This window comes from Camelina sativa, chromosome 14 (assembly GCF_030686135.1).
Source record: "Camelina sativa cultivar CO46 ecotype springtype chromosome 14, ASM3068613v1".
Taxonomy (NCBI): domain Eukaryota; kingdom Viridiplantae; phylum Streptophyta; class Magnoliopsida; order Brassicales; family Brassicaceae; genus Camelina; species Camelina sativa.
Window position 1 is genome coordinate 18,276,172 of NC_141893.1, and position 14,475 is coordinate 18,290,646.

The following is a 14,475-nucleotide window of genomic DNA, read 5'->3' on the forward strand; positions in this document are numbered from 1 at the left end:
AGAAAGAGAAACAAGACAACAAAGAGAAGCTGAACAAAGAGAGGTCGAGAAGAAAAGAAATAATGTATGGGAAGCTATCAAAGAAGTTCCTAATTTGAAAGAAAACGTTCGTTATGATGCAGTCAAAGTGATTCACCAATTAGGAATGAAAGAAGTCTTTGTTAGCATGTCCACTGATGAGCGTTATGGTTGGATTAAGCGTAACGTGATGGAGTGCTAATTATTGTTAGGGGAACACCCTTTCTGCTTTCTCTTTATAAGTTGAATTATTTTTATTAGGTGCTTCATGATTTTTTGTCTTCTAATATGGTTGGTTTGCTATTACGTATTGTTATGTCCGATATTATAGGTTGAACTATTTCTCATTCTTTATCATGTCCGATATTTACGTATTGTTACTTATTGTTATGTTCGTGCATGAACACCCTTTATGTTTTTTATTATTATCATGTCATTCTTTCTTTCATGATCTTTTGTCTTCTAGTAGGTTTGCTATTACGTTAGTTTTTTTTTTTCCAAATCCACCCTTTATGGAATTTTGATAGGAAATGGAGCATTTGTTAAGCTTTTTTGTCCATCCATAAGCTTTTGTCTTGTATTATTTGTCATCCGGATTAGAGCAGAAAGGGCAAAGGGATTTCAGTTTGAAGGCTTAAGGTTAAGATCTAGGTAATACAAGCATGATTGTTGCTAGAAGGTAAACAACCATGCATATTTCAACTCATAAGCATTTTGAAAAAAGAATTAGCAAAGTATAAACAAACGACTTTTTTACTAATAAGTGATTATTTTAAGATGAATAGCATTCCAACACGTTTGTTCTTCTCATAAAAAATAGAAATATCCCACGCTTTTTTATTAAGATAAAACTTGCATATTAGGACTTTAATTTGTGACTATTTTTTTGTCACAAACAAAAAAGCGACGAATAAACGACTACAGTACATACAGAAGAACAAACGTGTTGGAATCATTAGCTGTTTTCTTGTAGTGATTTTCATGCAAGCCTAACCTGAGAATCCTTAAGGCCTCGTGAATATAAAGTGACATGGTCCAATGATATTTGGTTTGAAGGCGGCAATTTTCATATAGGCATTGTAAAGTTAAAAAAATAATTTGCACACACGATAGTAGGGGTGGACGTTCGGATATCCTTTCGGGTTTTAGATTGGGTATTTTGAGCTTTTGGGTTTAAAAAAATGTGGCCCATTTAAGTATTTTTAGATTTCGAGTCGGATTTGGATAAACACCCATTGGTTAAGTATTTTCGGGTTACACCCAAACTATCAAGCTAAACAAACTGATTGTAATCATCAAATAATCATCAAATATAAAAAAGCCAACTTCATCATACCATATTGAGTTCAATAAAAAAAAGTTGACAAATCCAAACACAAAAACAATAAGTTCATAAACTAATAGTTTTTGATTTCCTAAAACATGAAATGACACCAAATTTAAAGTTACAATCATATAATCTATCTAAATTAATATAAAAAAATTGACACATATGAAAATGAAAACTAATTTACCTAGTAACAGAGATTAGAGAACTTGCAAACTGTTTTACTTTTCTTGTGATGCCGGGGTTGCAAAATCTGAAATTATGAAGAAACACAAATTCTAAACATTAAGTAAAATAGAGGGAAAAAAAATAAAGAACAAAGATACGCACCTTTCTCAAGTTTATCTTCATATTCGAATTCATCAAGTATTTGTGCATTCGTAAGCACTTTTGATTCAATTTTAATATCTTGTTTCATCCATTGTTTTGTACACATCAAAACCACAACAATATAGTGAGTTAGACAACTCCTATATGGGTTTATTATCCTCCCACTAGTGCTAAAAGCGCTCTCAGATGCAACAGAAGACACATGCATAGAAAATAAATCTCTAGCCATCTCTGACAAAATGAGATACTTGCCACTGTTTATTTTCGACCAAGAGACTACATCATACTCCATTCCAAACATCACTTTAGGGTTCTCTACTTCGTCTTTGAGATATGAATCTAACTCCAATCTCTTTTAACAAGGTATTGTATCGATGCTCAATCTTATGCATACGGTAACCAAGATCATTATCAATGCCATCCATTCTATTTGCTTGGAAATCTTGAGTAGACTGAGATAATCGAACATTTTCCTTTTTACCATATCTTTCGCTATACTCTTTGAACATATCCTCTAGAATGGTAATAACTGACTCATACAACCCCTTAGACTGTGTAGAGTCTTCTCCATACAACTCGTCAAAACACATTTTCGCAAACTGCATCTTCTTTCTCGGATCAAAAACAATAACTATTACCAATATTTTGTTGATGTTCTTCAAGCCATCTCAATACTTATCAAATTTCTTAAACATTTTTTGAGCTTTCACCCTTAGATCACTATCATAGTTGGTACAAAGCAATTGAAGCTCTAATGCTATGTTCACTATCTCACCATAACTCTTGTGTGTATTCATAGTTGTAGAAGCTGAGACTACCAATGTGGAATCATAAAAAATGATTAGGAACTTATTTAACCTTTGAACTGCATGTCATTCAGACATTAAAGGAGGTCCAATCCGTTTTCTACCATTTACAAACTCCATGAAATGATCATTGTACAGTTTGTTTTCAAGCTCCATCTTATCAAAAGTTTCCTTGTACTTAACCGCCCTTGACAACATCAAATATGTGGAATTCCATCTAGTTGTTACATCCAATGGCAAAAAACCCCATGTCATCCTACTAGAGTCTACCTTCATATCAAATGCATCTTGCCTTCTGCCTGTTGATATATAATATAATATAGCATTACGGATTGCAGCCACACTATCATCTAATTTATCCAATTTGTCCCTCACAATCAAATTAAAAATATGACCAGCACATCTCATATGTAAATAATTTCCTTTCATCACTAAAGTGTCATCGAATATCAAAGAGAAACTGGATTCAAACATTGACAATGCATTACTATTGGCTGTTGCATTGTCCATAGTGACATAAAATACCTTCTCTATTTCCCAGTCTGCTAGGCATTCAAAAAGGACATTAGCAATGGTATTACCTTTATGATCTGTGACATATTTGAACCCTACGGTCAGCTTCTTTAACTGCCAATGAACATCAATGTAATGTGCTGTTATAACTTATAACCATATAACTTGAACCTAAAAAGAGAAAGAAAGATTAAGCCAAATAACACAATAAACAAGTCTAAAAAAAATGAAACAAGCTACTGATTAAAATAATTATTACCAGTGATCTCACACTTCAAAATATATGTTGTAAGTGAGACCTTTGCTTGTTAGTTAGGAACCATTGTTTCATAGTAGCCTTCCTATCAACATAAATCTGAACAATGTCTCTTGTTTCATAGAAATATCGGTCGATGCATATCTCGGAACTTGTTCTGAACTTCACAGCTTACCCTCAATGTTTGAATATGCTCCAAATCCTCGTATTTAGCTTCATTATACTCACATAGATGTTAAATCTATAAATACTCAAAAAGACTCTACAAACACCAAAAAGACTCTATCAATAAAACTTATATCCAGTATTAATCATGCTTCTAATTATTATAACTCAAAATAATTAATTGTTCGTTGACTCCTCTACTAAAACAAATTCAGAACTGAGGCCGAAAATAAAATAAAGTACAAAAAACACATACACACTCACACACACAAGCAATGATATGTAAGAAACCCACTCCAACACTTTAAAATAAATTTCATGGAGTCGATGATAAATCTATCAAGCAATAAAACATAGACACACACACAAGCATGAATTTAAATATAACTGATACTATACAACAACACTCGTAATAAAGAATTCAAATAGCTTATATTCATATTTTTAGCCTCTGTTTTAAGCTATTTGCTAAAATCGACGAAGAAGAAGGTGTTTACCTGATTTGCCTTGAGATCTCAGATGGTGGAGAGTCGGGGAACGCTGAGAATGATTTTTTTAGGGTTCCCAGTTTGTTAATTTGGTGGATTTTCTAGTTGGTTTAAACATCACATAAATCAGGATATCACAAGTAGAGAATCAAGAGACTCAAGAAATCGGGAATGTTATGAATGATTATGGGTATTTATTTGGGTGTTCGGGTATACCCGGTCGGATTCGGGTACCCGTTTTACGTAATATGAAACCCAATTGGATAGTGTGGATGATTTATACCCGACCCAAATTTTATATAGTTACGTGTATATCTATCCTTATCAAGTTTTTTCTTATATTTTTTGGTTATATTGTGACACCTCGGTTTCAGAGACTTGTGGAGAGGTTTAAAAGAATTGATTTGGCCACCTATGTTACCAAAGTGCAATTATCTTTTCGATCAAGGGTCCTGGGAGAAATCCACAGTTAAGCGTGATTATGCTGGAGTAGTCCTAGGATGGGTGACCTTCTAGGAATTGACTGTCGGAACTTTGCGAGCGAGGACAAAACACATGGAAATATCATGTGCTGATTTGTAGGGACGGTAACAAGTCTATAAAGCCTCCCAGACGTAGCAAACCGGCCGTCGGATATGGATGGGCTCACGGGCCTAGTGAGAGGACGTGAGGCCCATTAAGTAAGGTGGGCCCATGGACTGAGATCGGAAATAGAGCCCACTAAGAAGTGGCGGTCGTGGCGTTACAAGTGGTATCAGAGCCCTTATGGTTCTAGGATGGTCAATGGGATGGTTTAGAGCGGTTAGGGAATTTAATTGGTTAAAGTATTTTTCTTGTTGATTGGATGCATGTTATTGTGTGATGAAATTTTCTACGAGTAGTTAGTCAATTTGTTTGAGGTATGGAGTCCTAGTATCATCCTCTTCAAGCCTTCAATGAGATTCCACAGTAAGTTGTGTGCTTTGTGTACGGTTTTGGAAATTGTGTGCTTAGCTTTCTGTTCTATGTAGTGCAGATGGTTAAGGGTGGAGCTGTTGCTGGTCGTGGACGCGGACGCGGTCGGGGCGTTACAAGTGGTATCAGAGCCGAACGCAGACGAGTGGGCTCACACCGTGGCGGGTGACGATCTTGGTGCACAACAAGGACGTTGCGATCTGTTAGTGGGCGTGAATTGTGACACCCCGGTTTCAGAGACATGCGGAGAGGTTTAAAATAATTGATTTGGCCATCTATGTCACCAAAGTGCACTTATCTTTTCGGTCAAGGGTCCTGGGAGAACTCCACAGTTAAGCGTGCCTATGCTGGAGTAGTCTTAGGATGGGTGACCTTTCGAGAAGTGAATGTCGGAACTGTGCGAGTGAGGACAAAACACATGTGCTGATTTGTAGGGATGGTAACAAGTCTTTAAAGCCTCCCGGACCTAGCAAACCGGCCGTCGGATATGGATGGGTAACGGGCCTAGTGAAAGGACGTGAGGTCCATTAAGGAAGGTGGGCCCATGGACTAGGAGGGGACATGGAGCCCACTAAGAAGTGGCGATCAGGGCATTACAAGTGGTTTCAGAGCCCTTACGGTTCTAGGATGGTTAAGGGGATGGTTTAGAGCGGTTAGAGAATTTAGTTGGTTGAAGTATTTTTCCTGTTGATTGGATGCATGTTGTTGTGTGATGGAATTGTCTATGAGTTTAGTCAATTTGTTTGTGGTGTGGAGTCCTAGTATTATCCTCTTCGAGCCTTCAATGAGATTCCACGTTAAGTTGTGTCCTTTGTGTGCGGTTTTGGAAATTGTGTGCTTAGCTTTCTGTTCAGTGTAGTGTAGATGGTTAAGGGTGGAGCTGTTGTTGGTCGTGGACGCGGACGCGGTCGGGGCTTTACAAATATTCGGATATCTATTGGATTTTGGTTCGGATCGGATATTATCCGATATCCAAAAGTAATGAAAACAAAAACTGATCGGTTATTTCCTCAATATCAGTTCGGTTTTAATCCAATTTTTTCGGATCAGATTTGGTTCGAATTTTATTCCAAGGCCTACAAAAAAAACTACTATTCTCTCTAATTTAATACTACATTCCACCTAGGCATGTCAATTAGGGCTTAAATATATATGTCTAGAAAAAATTGGGCCTTTCGGGCTCAGCCCGTTTGGGCTATAGGGTTTTTCGGGTTTAGCCCGACCGGGCTCGAGCCAGCTCGAAAAGTCCTTTAACAAATATATTTGTACCTTTTTGTTAATATTTTTGTTTGATTGCAATATTTTATTAATAATTTATTGTAAATAAAGTTTTAAACTCTAATTCTAGTTTTCATAGTTACTTAATAATCATCCTTAGTACTTTTAAAATTTTTATCTATGATATTTCATATGAATTATATATTTGTTTATTTGGTTAAAGTATCAAAATTTTATTTAGTTTTAAACTTTATCTATTAAATTAAGTTTGTTGTAGTGAATATAGATGAGTTAATAAATTTTTTATTGATTTGTTTTATGTACACCTTTAAACACTACTTTTTAATGCTTATAAGTTTGAAATTTTTATCGGTAAGATAAGCTCGAAAAAGCCTAAAAAACCTTGTAGCCCTGTAAGGACCGGGCTCGACCTTTAAAATATAGGCCCGGATATATTTCGGGCCGGACCGGGCCAGACTCAATCATATGCGGGTTTTACGGTTTTCGGGCTAGGCTGGACCGGGCCAGCCCGATTGACACCCATAATTCCACCTAATTTCTTTATAAATATTTCCTTTTCCTTTATAAATATTTCCTTTTCTTTATAAATATTTCCACAACTCTTTTTTATTATTACTTGTCAAAAAAGTTTTCCAGAGAACAATACATACAATAGCGAGGAGAGTCAATAGTTTCGTTTCTTTCTACGAATTTAGATTTGATATCATTCAAAAGGTTTCACACTGAAGGTTAAAGTTACGATCTAGGGTTCTTCAATTCTCTCAATATTTCTGTTTTTGTTAAGAGGTTCTTCTGTCACTGCATCCTAAAGCCCTCCGCGATGAATTATTCGGACATATCGATCCTCTCGAAACAGATGGAATCATTATCAATGACTCACCGTGTTGTCCGTAACAACAAGAGATTGCCACAATCTAAGTATTCTCCTTACACTAAAGAGACTAATCTTTCCAATTATGAGAAGCAGAAAAAGGAGGCTGTGCGGCTCGGAGTTGACCTCTCGCTCTCTGTGGCTGAAGTAATGTTCTTGCTATCTGATGACATGCGTTCTATAGAAAAAGATGAATGTTGTATATTACAATGATGAGATTATTACAGTATATATACAATGTGCAGAGTGAGACATTAGGTTAATATTATTTACATCTCTATCCTTTCCTTATATATCTCTTATATGCCTCCTCAAGATGGAGGAGCCTTTGTGACTCCAATCTTGCTTATGATCTCCTGGAACTTCACAGTTGATAGTGGTTTAGTTAGTGGGTCAACGAGCTGATCGTGTGTGGAGATGTGAGTTACTCGAAGTGTACCAGCCTAGACATTGCCGCATATGAAGTGGTAGTCCAATGCAAGGTGCTTCATCTGTGAATGAAAGATGGGATTAGCCGCTAAGTGTGTAGCACCAAGATTGTCGCAGTAGATGACTGGGGTCGCAGGGACCTGAAGTCTGAGTTCCGTGAGAAGAGAGATGATCCAACGAAGTTCAGAAGCAGCATTGGCCACAGTCGGTACTCTGCTTCAGTGGACGAACGTGCAACACCCTTTTGTTTCTTTGATGACCAGGAGATAGGACTACCGCCAAGATATATCAAATAAGCATTTGTAGAAACAAAATCATCAGTATCACCTGTCCAATCTGCATCAGAGTATGCTTTGAGAGCACCTGAAAAAGCATGAACAGAGATCGGTGTATTTGTGCGCAAGAGAATCCCATGAGACTGTGTTCCCACCAAGTAACGAAGGATACGTTTGACAGCACTCCAATGAGCATCAGTGGGACAATGCATATACTGAGAGTTTTGGTGTCGGAGACATTGGCGTCAAAACAGGTTTGGCTGCTAGCATCCGAGTCTTTGTTAGGAGATCAACAATATGCTTTTGTTGACGAAGGTGGAGTCCAGCTGAAGTCATGGTAGGTTCAATGCCAAGGAAATATCGTAACTCACCTAGTTCTTTCAAAGAGAAACAAGCCCCAATGGAGTGAATAATCTGGTCGAGAAGAGACTGATTGTTACCCGTGATCAACATATCATCAACGTAGACAAGAATATAGAAGATGTCACGTCCTTGACGTTTGATGAACAGAGAGGTATCAGCCACAGAATTGACAAAACCGAGTCGAAGTAAGTGGGCTCGTAACTCCTGATACAGGCACGGGGCGCCTGTTTGAGGCCATACAAAGCCTTCTTGAGAGGACAGACATAGGATGGTCGCTCCGGATCAACAAACCCCGGTGGCTGAGCGACATACACTTCATCATGAAGCCGACCCTGCAAGAAAGCATTATTAACATCAATTTGCTTCATGTGCCAGCCCTTGTTAACCGCAACTTGAAGCACCACACGAATGGTAGTAGACTTGACGACCGAACTAAATGTATCTGTGTAATCACGTCCCGGCTGTTGATGAAAACCACGAGCAACAAGCCTTGCTTTATATTTATCAATAGAACCATCTGGGAGATATTTTATAGTAAAGATACATTTGCAACCCACAATATTGTTAGCCATCGACGGAGGAACCAATTCATGTGTACCATTTCGGATTTGAGCATTGATTTCTTCAGACATCGCATGACCTCATTTTGGGTCCTTCAATGCCTCAGCCACAGTCCAGGGAATGGTCGGTTTGGGCAGAGAAAAAGTGTGAGCATAGAGACGATTCGGCTTATGAATATTGTTCTTGGCACGAGTTGTCATGGTGTGATTATTTGGAGCCGGTGGCAGAGGAGACGGCAAAGGTTCAACCGGCGGTGGTGAGATGGACACAGATGGTGTGGGAGATGGACTTGGGTGAGCATCAGTAGATGGGCCTGAATTAGATATTGGGCCAGAATCAGTTACTGGACCTAGACTATGGGAAAGGTGACCAGACAATTGATGCGTTGATGAGGACGACCCCGGCGGAGAGTCCACCTGATTAGATGCCGACGACATAGGATGTTCAGCAGACGATGATTAAGCCGGAACCAGAGATATGGGAGCCGGTGGAGAGTGAGGAGTCGGTGATGGGATCCTCAGTGGAGCAATCACGATCGGCGGAACCGAAATTGATGTGACACTGGCAGAGGTCGATTCGGTATATTCTTCAGGCGGAGAAGATGTCGATAGATTAGCAAACGGGAATGTTGATTCCACAAATCGAACATGACTCGACACATAAATACGACCAGACCGGGGATCCAAACACAGGTACGCACTCTGTGTGAGTGAGTAACCCAGAAAAACACAGGAGATTGAGCGGTTGTCAAGCTTATGCGATGTGTACAGTCGTAGCCATGGAAAACATAAGCAGCCAAACACCTTGAGTTTGAGATAATTGGGGGCCTCACCAAAGAGCCGCTTATACGGGGAGTTGCCATTAAGCACGGGTGTGAGCATACGGTTAATAAGGTATACCACAGTTGAGAATGCATAACTCCAGTACGTCGTGGGCAGGGAAGCTTGACTGAGAAGTGTGAGGCCGGTTTCTACTATATGGCGGTGCTTTCGTTCTGACACTTCGTTGTGTTTCGGGGTATGGGGAGGCGTCGTGAGATGAGCAATACCATGGGATGAGAGGAAAGAATGAAGAGCTATAAACTCTCCACCATTATCTGAATGCCAACTCGGTGGCTAAAACGATTCTCAACAAGAGCAACAAACCGGGTAAAAATCTCTTTCACTTGTGATTTCTGCTTCATCGGATACATCCATACATATCGTGTATAGTGATCAACAAGAACTAAATAATAATTGTACCCTTCAATAGACAAGATTGGCGAAGTCCACACATCACTGTAAATGTAGTGGAGCGGATGAGTAGACACAATCGTGGTTGTTTGAAAGAGAAGCTTATGGCTTTTATTGATGTAGCAATCAGAACAAGACACTGACTTTTGTGAACAAGCAGAAACAGGTAAAGAAAACTGAGAAACTAGCATTTTTAAAACTGATAACGCAGAATGACCCAGTCGCGAGTGCCAACTATGGAGATCAGTCTTTGGAGCTGGAGATGCAAAGAGAGACATCGGTGGAGCAATGTTGACCGGCCATTCGTAAAGCTCATTCTTAGTCCTCCCTTATAGCAACCGGACCCCCGTGTGAAGATCCTTCACCTGGAAGGAAGCGGGAGCAAATTCAACAGTCACACTATTAGCATTACATAACCGGTACATCGATATTAAGTTCTTTGCTATGTTTGGAACATACAAAACGTCTTTTAATGCAATAGGACGATTAGAAGTGGGAAGGAGAGTAGAACCAGTTTGAGCAATCTTAAGTGTGGTGCCATCCGCAACAGTGAGATCTTCACCGCCATTGTAAGGTTGGTGAAGTGCCAAGTTATTCAGATCGGATGTGACATGATGTGTGGCTCCACTATCTAGAAGCCAAGGCGACACATCATAACTGGAGGCCGCAACCATATTAGCACGAGGATGACTCTGTTGAGGAGAGAATCCACCATGTTGCTGAAGTTGGTAGCAGGTACGAGCATTGTGGCCATGGATCCCACAAATCTGACACTTGCCTTGATAGCCACGTGATTGACCTTGATTCAAACCAGAGTGCTGTGGGAGCGACCAGTTTTGGTTACCTTTATAACTTTTACCTCTTGGTTTGTTGTGGTTGCGAGAGCTGTTGTAAGAAGAACGATAATTCACGGCATTGGCAGTCAATGGAAAGGACTGATTAGCAGTGACAACAAGGGACTGAAGCGTGGCTTCATGATATCGCAACTTCTCATACACCTCGGGGAGGGATGGTGTTTTATCACGGCCAGCGATCTGATCTACCACAGGTTTGTATTCCTCTGGTAAACCTTTGAGAATCGGCTCAACTTGATCATCGTGATCCATCTCTTTACCGAGAAGAGCCAACTGATCAAAGCGTGTAGTGAATCCCTGAAAGTATTCTTCAACGGATCGACTCACCTTTTTTAAAGACTTGATCTGTTGCTTGATCTTGCGAACATGACCTCGACTTGGAGCAGCATATGTGTCCGTAAGAGTGGTCCAGATCTCAGCTGTTGTAGTAGCACGGGAAAGGAGGGATTGCACAGAGGTTTTAATGGCACCAAGGAGAGCACTGTAGATCAGTCTATCCTGGCGTTTCCAGAGAGTGTGATCAGGATTGGGACGCTCGACACCATCAGTGACAACGGTGGAAGGAGGAACAGGGACATATCCGTCGATGTATCCTGCAAGACTGTAGCCATCAAGTAGAGCATGAACCTGGCAGCTCCACATGATGAAGTTGGAAGCAGTAAGCTTGGTGACATTAGTCATATTGATACTTAGGAGTGTAGGAGTAGCAGGATTGAGAGGAATAGTTTCACTCGTGGAAGACATGAGGAAGAAGAGTCAAATGACGGCTGGAAAAACAAAATTAGGTATAGATCGATAGCTCTGATACCATATAGAAAAGATGAATGTTGTATATTACAATGATAAGATTATTACAGTATATATACATTGTCTAGAGGGAGACATTAGGTTAATATGATTTACATCTCTATCCTTTCCTTATATATCTCTTATACGTTCAATGTTACTGTTTTGTCTTTGGCTACTGAAGTATCCAGGGAAGAAAGACATTAATTAATGCTCCTGTGGTAGGAAGGTTGTTTTGTGTTATCCTATATGTGTTTAAAACATATATCAAACCTAAGAATGGAGTCTATCAGGAGGATGGTGGCAAATCAAACCAATGGGGACTGGTCGTAAAGACTGGCCAGAATTTTACATTTGGAATCAGGGAATTGGATCGGTTTGTTTTGATTCTCAGAAACAGAGAAAGCTCTCTTGGTGGAGTAGTGAAGTTATCTGATCTTGAACATTACAACCAAGAGCTGAAGAAGCTAGAAGAGACGTTGAGGTCTTCCAAAGATGTTTCAGCAGAGGCAAATGGGTTTGCGAGAGAAACCATAAAGTCTAACATTCTTTATTTGTAGAAATCTCTATTTGAAACATCACAACACAAGGTGATAAACCCTAGAAGTAGAATTCTTGAGATGTTTGGGCCGCTCTTTAACCAACCAAGGGAGGATGATTGCTCTAGTCTTATTGCTTCTTTACACCTATGAATCAGAGTTTCTTAGATTCGATGATTTTTATATCTACGTAGCGATGACTGCTATTTTCAGGTTTTATCCAAACTTATGTTTTTCGTTTAAAAGAAAAAAAAAAAATCATGAGTAGAAGAAGGTGGTAGTATCAGGTAATTTTATAGGCTATAAAACTCTGTTTAAGAAGCATCATTTAGTACGGTGAAGTGTATATCTAAATAGTTACATTGCTTTCAATTTTAGATCTTTACATCTAATTATCTTGTTAAATACTCAACAAAACGTAAGATCTCGTCTATGGAGACATTGTACAAGACAATCGGTAGAGGTATGGATATGATGCACGAATGTTTAGATTCAAGTTTAAATTATGAACTGATTGTGAAAACTGGAGTACAAATTTCCAAGTTTTACAGTTTACAAAATAATCAAAAACATAGCAACACACTAAAAGAATGCAAACACTGGAATAAGTATAGTTATATTGCCATGACTAGTCGTCCTCGTAATCAGAATTAGCATCGCTCTCTCCACTGCTAATTGAAACCTCTTGTCCAATAGTCTTCAAGGGAAAAAGAACAACCTTATTGACTTATTGGTACCACCGGAAAAAAAAAAAAAAACATTCAGTTTTAGGGTACCGAAGTTTTAAAGAACAACCTTATTGACTTATTCGAAACCATGCTTCTCCTCCTCCGAAATCCTCAAGGTACCGAAGAAGATCTGTCTTAGCTCAAAACGACACCGTCGATGACAGCACCCCTCATGTTCCTTTGATTCTTCCTCTTCTTACTCTGATTCCTCCAGATCTGTGGATTTCTTTCACACCAACATTTGAAAACCTTTGTTTGTTTGGAGTTAAAAAATTAACTGTCATTTATTTGTTTTTGTTGGTGTTCTTTGAAAGGGATTTGAGAAACCGAAGTTGATAAGGTTAATGGATCTAGAGAAAGCAGCTATGATGTTCTTCATCTAAAGCGGATATGTCGATCCCCCATGTAAGTGTTTTCTACAACTCTCTACTCTTTCCTCTTCTGTGTTGTTTAATTCTGTTGTTACAAATACAGTATTTTGGGTGCAGGACGTTGCTACTGTTAGGACTACAAGGCCTTAAGTATTGTGGTTACATTGCAGTTATGAAAATAGAGATGGAGAATGAGGAGTTAAGCCCACCTTCTCAACGTTTTGACCCTCCTTGAATAGCACCAAGGTGTTGCTAAATCTCTAAACATTCATCCTTGCCTCTTTAGTCTATTGTCTCGCTTGTGTTCATATTGAAGGCTACAGGAAAAAAGGATTATATGTCACAGTCTAGAAAAATTAGTAGAGCCTTCGATAATATGTAAGTTATGTTTTTGTTTATCGTATGTTTGATCTATCTGTCTATGCGTAATGTTCATATGTTTTCTATTGATGATCTTATTCTTTTCTCATGTTCATATATGTGTTGGATCAGGATTACAACACAGATATCTACTCGACAACCATCTCAATCACCATCACAAGAAACATGGACAACTCCACATGAAACTCTGTTAAAATGCAACTTTGATGCAGGACTACACCCTCCAAGTCTACAATCAACAGGTGGATGGATCATAAGAGATAAACATGGCCAAGCACTCACTTGGGGTTCGGCTCGTTTAGGTTTTGTCCTAACTCCCCTAGAGGCTGAAACAAGAGCTTTATTGGCGGCTATTCAACAATGCTGGATTCGCGGATACACTAATGTTTGCTTCGAAGGAGACTGTCAAACCCTTATTAACATCATCAATGGATTGACTTCTAATGCGGCATTATCTAACCTTATACAAGACAACTTATTTTGGTCTTCAAAATTTAAATCTGTGATGTTCTCATTTACTAAACGTTCCTCTAATCAAGCCGCTCATAGCTTAGCAAAATATGGCTGCATTTCCTCTATTTTTTATTCTAATTTTGTATCTCAGCCCTTGTGGCTAAAGAACAATCTCTGTAATGATTTCAGAAATTAATATAATTCTTTTCGACGAAAAAAAAAATATGTGTTGTTCAACTGTGCTCTTACAAATGTTTTTGGGTGCAGGATGTTGCTACTTTTGGGTCTTTAAGTCCTTAAGTATAATAGAGAAGGAGAATGAGGACTTGAAAGGCTGGTTACACCGGAGTAACTACAAGCTCCATGGTACATGTAAATAATGTAGGTTTGCTTTAGTATCTTCTGACTCTTTAATTTATGATGTGTTCATAAGGTTATTGGAGCAGTAGGTGGTTTTAAAGAAAAGGTGTCAGCCTCCAACAAACACCAGTTAGGCTGACACCTTTTTCGCCCATGATATTGCTGTAGTCGAATCT

At 38.9% G+C, this 14,475-nt stretch overlaps 1 pseudogene; it reads left to right on the forward strand.

Moving 5' to 3' along the window:
• The first annotated feature begins 6,952 nt into the window (after positions 1-6,952).
• Positions 6,953-12,159, forward strand: LOC104742046 (uncharacterized; annotated as a pseudogene).
• Positions 12,160-14,475: the final 2,316 nt, after the last annotated feature.